General features: G+C 44.6%; 1 long non-coding RNA gene across 1 annotated transcript; it reads left to right on the forward strand.

The window, feature by feature from the left end:
- The first annotated feature begins 5933 nt into the window (after positions 1 to 5933).
- On the forward strand, positions 5934 to 6619 carry LOC141147758 (uncharacterized). The gene is made up of 3 exons (XR_012245125.1): positions 5934 to 6033; positions 6162 to 6311; positions 6395 to 6619. It is a non-coding gene; the product is annotated as an uncharacterized lncRNA (long non-coding RNA).
- Positions 6620 to 7955: the final 1336 nt, after the last annotated feature.

Here is a 7955-nt window from a genome sequence, read left to right on the forward strand (position 1 = left end):
GGTTAAGGGTATATACAAGCTTAATTTGCCCCATAGACGTGGAGATTTTGATAAGATCTTATGTCAGAAGGAGAAGATGTGGATCTTCTATTTAAACAGCATGCAGCCTTTTGGATTGAACAATGAATTTAATTTATCCCCATTTTTGGAACAATGACTTAAATATTCACAATCTAAATGTTCCCATCCGAAAATTGATTGGTTCTAACTGAGGATCCACATCTTCTCCTGCCCATAACGGGCAGCTTTTAAAGAAAATTGACTGTGTGTAGTGTTGCTCACGACCATGTCTCTGCTCTCTACACGAATATCAGCGAGTGACATGTGAGACGTAACCTATGCGAGACAGTGGCCCATGACCTCATTCCATCCCAGCTTGCCTCGATCATTTGGCTACCAACCAACTGATTGAATTGAAGCCGCACTGCCCCCAGATTATGAAATTTTCATATTTTAAATTATAATCTGTACAACAGATTATTCTGTTGTTCCATGTGCGGGTAATACCAGTGCAATGCCTATATGTAACTACATATCCGGACTATCCGGAATCACTTTGTACTAATTTGTCCTATGCGACTTCACAGGCAATCTCACTGGTAACAATGTTTTTATCCCGTGTGTGGATGACAATACATGGGACGTGAGCTGCCATTTAATCTGGCCAAAGCGATGGTTGGTTGCATATATTCATACTCATTATTTTTATTCCGTGTGTGTATGCCATGCAATTTTTGATCAACTATTGGGACATCTCTGTTTATTGTCAGGATGATGATATGTGTTGCAATTTAATTCGGAACAATAGACTGTTCCCTCTTGCTCCCATATATCACTATTTTGACTATCTTATTATTATTATTATTATTTAGTATATGGTTATATATGCACGGTTTGTTTTTGGAAATGCAGCATTCCTCAATTGGCTTTTATGTATTGATAGCAGTTGCTTGACAAGCCTTTTTCCGTTATTTCATGATGGTAAGAGATGCAATATTCAAATCTGACCACATACACAAGTCAATCAGATTGAATCTCTATGTATCCATTACCCTCAATGGTTTTGTCTAAATAGATGTATGTATGGGTGTGATTGGCACATTCTTGGTGATTGCAATTATGGTCAAGCTATGGTATTCAGGTGTTAATTAAGAAGACAGGAAATTGAACACTAGCCCTCTGGCTATTTAAACATCCAGCTACTGATACCACATTAGCTCTGAGGAAGCTTGGCAACAAGCGAAAGCGCTCAGCATTTGACCCATGTGCAGGTGGCACACAGACTCTCACACTCTAACTACAATATCCTTCCAAATTGGATGTGAACATCTCTAACGATCCTGATTGGATCAATCAAGATTTGGGATATCAGGTGAAACCTCTGCGGTGAACACGGACGCCGAGCGTCTCTCCGGATTGCTTATACCATTGGATATGAGACACTAACAATCTTGACCCTTGTGACTCACCTTACCTTCTGCCGGAGGATACCCGGAAGTAACCCGCTCATGCCCACAACAAGCTAATACCGCATGAACGTGTTTTCAAACCCACACGAACGCGGCCATCAACAACTCCTTTGGGCTCTACTCCTTCTTCATTGAAGACGTCAGACGGTGAGCTAAAATGTACCCTCACATTCATGAGGCATTTTGTTTATGGCCATTTTCCGTCCATCCTTAAAAGCCCTCTATGTGAGGTTGCTTGAGTTGCAATTGTTCACCACACAATCAGGACACCGTTTCCTTCCTTGGCTCTGGTTGATTGACACATACATATGTCTAACCAGCCATTGGTTCACATCCGAGGGGACTTTTGTTGTGTATTAGCACTTGCACTTTACCTACAAGGACCTAGTCTACCCACTTATGTAGCCAATCCAGCTCTGGAATTCCAGTGAAATAGTATAGACCCGGGTCTCTAGTGACTTTAATTGATGAGTGTGAGTGCATGAATGCATGAGATATATGTGTAATGTCTGTGGTGGCCACCAGCACACAATAGGACTTTTATCTGCCCTATTTTTAAATACACATGGTTGTTGGATTATGTTTCTACATATTGTGACACAATAAAGTTTTTGTAGGTTCAACTGTTTGTTCTTGAGCGGACCATCTTTTTTTTTTGGGGGGGATCTCCTCTTGACCCCTTCCTTCCCTTTCTTATATATGCTTTATGGTCCATTGAACAACCGTTTGACAGCTAGTCAGCTACATACCACTGAGTTATATGATTAATGATACGGGTGACATGAGAGACATATTAATTTGATTAATTACCACAGTGGGAGGGAATTCCCCTTCCCCCGTTTGTCACCCCAGAACCTACTATTGGACGACTTTAAGGTGTCCTTCCCCCCTTTTCTTTTCATCTGTCTCTCTCTCTGCCTGTCTCTCTCTGCCTGTCTCTCTCTCTATGCCTCTATCTCTATGCGCCTCTCTCTATACGCCTCTGTCTCTCTCTCTGCCTGTCTCTCTGCCTGTCTCTCTATACGCCTCTGTCTCTCTCTCTGCCTGTCTCTCTGCCTGTCTCTCTCTGCCTGTCTCTCTCTCTCTGCCTGTCTCTCTCTCTCTGCCTGTCTCTCTCTCTCTCTGCCTGTCTCTCTCTCTCTCTGCCTGTCTCTCTCTCTCTCTGCCTGTCTCTCTCTCTCTCTGCCTGTCTCTCTCTCTCTCTGCCTGTCTCTCTATGCGCCTCTCTCTATACGCCTCTGTCTCTCTCTCTGCCTGTCTCTCTGCCTGTCTCTCTATACGCCTCTCTGTGCCTCTCTCTCTGCCTGTCTCTCTGCCTGTCTCTCTATACGCCTCTCTGCGTCTCTCTCTCTGCCTGTCTCTCTCTCTCTGCCTGTCTCTCTCTCTCTGCCTCTCTCTCTCTCTCTGCCTGTCTCTCTCTCTCTCTGCCTGTCTCTCTCTCTCTCTGCCTGTCTCTCTCTCTCTCTGCCTGTCTCTCTCTCTCTGCCTGTCTCTCTCTCTCTGCCTGTCTCTCTCTCTCCGCCTGTCTCTCTCTCTCTCCGCCTGTCTCTCTCTCTCCGCCTGTCTCTCTCTGTCTCTGCCCGTCTCTCTCCCTGCCTGTCTCTCTCTCTCTGCCTCTGTCTCTCTCTGTGCCTCTCTGTCAAAAACAAGGAAAAAGGGCGCCTCTGAATATATATCATAAAACAATTTATTACAATAACAGTATCCACTCCCATGAAAGAAAGGGAAGTAGTGTTCAGGTCCATGATCTGGGCTGAGAAGGTGATGTGGGACTGTAGTTCACAGCAGTTCCAGTGTGGCTGAAACTCCATCACAACCAGGCAGAAAGAGGTGGAATGACTGAACACAGCACCATCCGGTATAGTTCAATATTTCTGGCAGATGCCTATAACAGTCCGGTGGAAAGGGAAGAGGCAATCTGGTGCTGGTAGGGGTGTCAGTGAGGTGGGGGAAGAATGGACGCCACGGACGGATGGCCGAGCCATGCTGTGTCTCCACAGCATTCGTACTGCCTCAGTGTAGTGGAGGGAGACATGGCCGTGTATCCAGATGAAAACGAGGCTTGGAGAACAAACACAGGCCGGCGCCGAGCCGTGACGTCATCAGTATGCGACATGTTTCAGAACTGGCAGGCTATAGATGGGAATACTAGCCGCATTCCTTTCTCAAGCATAGAGACTCAAAAAACAGGGGAGATTATTATAGGCAGAGCAGGTGGCAGGGCCAGAACATACATAGAGCCATGGAGAGGGGAGAAACAAAGGGGGCCAATGAAGATGTGGAGTAGGGCAATAAGATGTGGACACAATAATGGGGAGATGTGGAAAAAGGGGAGGGGGGGCAGTAATATACAGACATAAAAATGTGGGAGTGAAATACATAGGGATATGGAAGCAAGCACTATAATATAGACACAATGCTAGAGGAAAAGAATTATAAGGTGCATATTAAAAAGAAATTCATATAAAAATACTATATTAAATAGGTAAAAACAGTGTGGATTCATTTGTCAAGTATAAGCCACTGTGTCACCAATATCATTAGAAAAAAAGAGGGGGTTTTTAATTCATTGACATCAAAGGGAAATAATCGGTATGTAATTAATCAGAAAAAAAAAATTGACAATAAAGATATATACACAAATAACAAATGGCACATGAAAAACCAAATAGGAAACAATCAGTGTAATATGATAAGACTTTGAATAATAAAGGTTCTAACCATGATAAGGTTGGGTCAAAGATATGTGCATATGCCTACATACACATATCGGGCAACCGGGGAGGGGGGGAGAAAAAAGACAAAACAAACCTAATGTAAGGGGTAGGGGGGGGGGAAACAGGGGTCGTAGGTCTTGACAACAGAGCGTGACATCACGCTACCTCCAGAGTGACCAATACTTACTGGAAACATGAGGAGCGAGCCCGCCACCCCCCATATTAAAAAGAGAACCTGTGATGAAAGTAACAAAAATGGGCATGTGAATAAAAATGATAGGAAGTAATGATATCATCAAATTACATAATATTAGTAAAAAATAACAGATATAATGTAGAGTATAAAAGACTATAGTACTGTAGCTATTTCTATGAATACAAATCCCTCCTTCACCGCGCATACAATAGGGCGCTGCATCAATCACGTAACTCCTTACTGTATAAGAACAAGACCCCCAAATCCAGCTCATTGGTAAGATATGTTACTAAATATTCTCAACACCATGCTGAATTACGTGACCTCTTAACAGCACATTGGTCTTTATTGGGTGATGATCCAATCTGGCCAAATACGGTACCCCGACCCCGACTATTACCTTCCGAAGATCTAGGTCCCTACGGGACAAACTTACATCTAGCCATTACCACAATAACTCCCCATCTCAAGGACACCCAAATGGCATCACTAGATGTGGGAGATGTACGTTCTGCCCCTGGATCCGCACAGGCACTTGCTTTAAATTACCTAATGGGGAAACTTTTACCCCCACTTTTCACGCCGACTGCGAAACCCAGGGTGTAGTTTACTTAATGACCTGTAACTGCCAAGCCTTTTATTTTGGGAAAACCATCAGGCAATTTCGTTCTCGCGTCAAAGATCATATTTACTATTCAGGAGGGGGCAAGATGATTACCTCAGTGAGTAGACACCTGGATCTTTACCACAAATTCGACACCTCAGTGGTTTCTTTCATTGCCCTTGCAGTGATTCCCAAGAGCCCCCGAGGTGGCGATTGGGACAAACAAATATTGAGACAAACACTCTGGATAGAGCGTTTGGATGCCACTCGGGCCCCGGGTATAAATGGGGCCCAATCTTACAAATCTTTCCTTTAATTGCTTTTCTTCAACTATTTTTTCAGCAATAGTTGGTCCTTGTATAGTACAGTTGCTCTGGTCTATCCTATCTGCACAGCCTCCTTCTCCAATCCTCATAGGCCTACTCTTGTCCGCTTCCATGGTTTTTCCTTACGGTTCGGTCCATTTTTAATCTGTATATATATATAGGTAGATTGTATAAATATATTTAGTTAATCTATATATCCAAGTCGGGCTTTTAGCCTTAAGCTATGATAATTACTTGTATGAAGACTATAGACGCTTAAATTCATATAATTGTTATCTGTTAACTAATTCTGACTACCATTGATTTCTTCTCCCTGTTGGTTTGTCCACTGTGAATGGGATGGGCGCCATCTGGTGGCAGGTTTCTGGGTTGCCATGCGGCCGCCCAGCGTCACACCACCTCACTCCCTGGTGTTGTAATGCACACACTAGCCGACGTCTGTGTTTCTCTTTCCCATGCTGGCTGGTGTTGCTCCTCTCTGCGCACGCCGCCTTTCATGGTGGGCGTGCTGCCAGTGGTTCTGACGGCGCTCCTGATTAGGTGGCGCGCATGCGCACTGTGAGCGTTTGGCCGGTCCGGATGACGTCACGTCGGCTTTGCCGATTGGTTGACCACGGACGGGACGTGCGCACAAATAGGACAGTGTCCTGTCACTGTGTGCAACCCGCTCGAGAAGACAGAGGACATCACACGCTGGGATTTATATCCTGATAGGATCCAGGTATCTACATCTCATCGGGGCAATGGCTCTATTGAGCCTAAATACTCCAGATATACTTGGGATATATTTTCCAATTACAACCTCCCTCTCCCCCCTTTTTTTCTTATCATTATTTTTCTGCAATTTAGGCTTATGCAGTTCCCAGTCTAGGACTGTCCCCCTTGATATCGTGGCTCCTGTATCTACATAATAGCCTGTGGTTATTGAGCCCTTCATATAACACTCATATCTACTTATGTGAGTCCATTGTGGATCACACCCCTTTACCTTATCAGTTGGTGAGTTGGTTATGTTATATCCTTATCATTTGTAACTTGTTTTCTAGCAGTCAGTGAATTGAGTGTCTTATATCTCCCTCCAGGATATATTACCAATTTCCAGTTAACCACAACGTGTGGTGTTTAAGTGTACCGTCTGCTTCCTTCTACCTCTGCGTGCTCATTTTATGTTATATGATCTTATACATATTTACCTTGTAAGTACACAGTCCATTGTTCCCCTTTCCCCCTCCCCCCTCCTTTTTTTCCTCCCATTTCCGGCCCTTCCCTCTCCCCCCCCTTCCCTCCTGTTCCATCTTGTTTCCCACCTTTCCTTTCCCTTCTCTTCCCCTTCCCTTTCCCCCTTCCCTTTCCCCTCCCTCCCCCCCATCCCCATCTTTCCCTCCCCCCCATCCCCATCTTTCCCTCCCCCCCATCCCCATCTTTCCCTCCCCCCCATCCCCATCTTTCCCTCCCCCCCATCCCCATCTTTCCCTCCCCCGACTTTCCCCCCCCCCCTCCCCCCCTTTCCCTCCCCCCCCCTTTCCCTCCCCCCCTTTCCCTCCCCCCCCTTTCCCTCCCCCCTTTCCCCTCTCCCCTTTCCCCTCTCCCCCTTCCCCCCCCTTTCCCCTCTCCCCCTTCCCCCCCTTTCCCCTCTCCCCCCCCTTCATATTCAATCACTTCTTGTTTATATGGTCCGCCTATGAATTATGATTTTTTCCATCTCGATATCTTTTAGATACAATGATAGTATTATGTTGTGTACGCCCCCATGGTAACCCTTCATTGCCCCCCCTTGGTGTCTTATCCCATATCACTTTGGTTAAACCAGCACGGATTTTCTTGAACTGTAGTATTTTGCTTTGTTTTGTATTTTGTATGTCGTTTTTTTGGGACTATATACTAATTACATGCCATGTATTCCGATAGCCACAACACATTTTCTGCTCCTGAGGAAGCGTAAAGACACGCGAAACGTGTTGAGCATGTAGCATCTGCATGACATGAATTAACCGTTCACTGATCTGCTATCCAACCATCTTCTTGGACCTGGTGCTACTCTGGATGATTATCCTCATGTCTGAGCTATTACACATTTAAATGGTTTTGTATAGCTATTGTTCTACTAAATATTTTGTTACATACATGTGATCTGTGGTTTTTAATTAATGTCCGATTTATATGTTTTTTCAATAAATTATACATATTTGTTGTTACTGTGCCTGCAAAGTCCAAAGTCCCCCGCTTCTTCGGTGCTCTATTTGTAGCTATTTCTATACCTTCATTGAGGCCACCAGGCGAGAGAACATCAAGGCAATATATCCACAAAGTCTCTCTCGCACATAATTTTTTGAAACGTTCGGCCTGGGTCATTAATTTAGGGATTTGTTCAATAACCCAAACTTCAAGACCGATAGTACATTTTTTATGGTGCTCAGCAAAATGGCGAGGGACACTGTGCATATCTTTGCCGCCCTCAATAAGTCGTCGATGCTGGCCGAACCGTTGTCTCAAGGGGCAGATGGTTCGTCCTACATAAATCAACCCACAAGGGCACGTTAGGCCATATACAATGAACTCAGATGAGCAGTTGTAAAACTGATCTAGTGGGGTATGTTTGACCTTTATAGTGAAAGGACTTTTTGCCATGTTGGACAAACCAAC

The sequence above is a fragment of the Aquarana catesbeiana genome, linkage group LG06 (assembly GCF_042186555.1).
Source record: "Aquarana catesbeiana isolate 2022-GZ linkage group LG06, ASM4218655v1, whole genome shotgun sequence".
NCBI classification, from domain to species: Eukaryota; Metazoa; Chordata; class Amphibia; order Anura; family Ranidae; genus Aquarana; species Aquarana catesbeiana.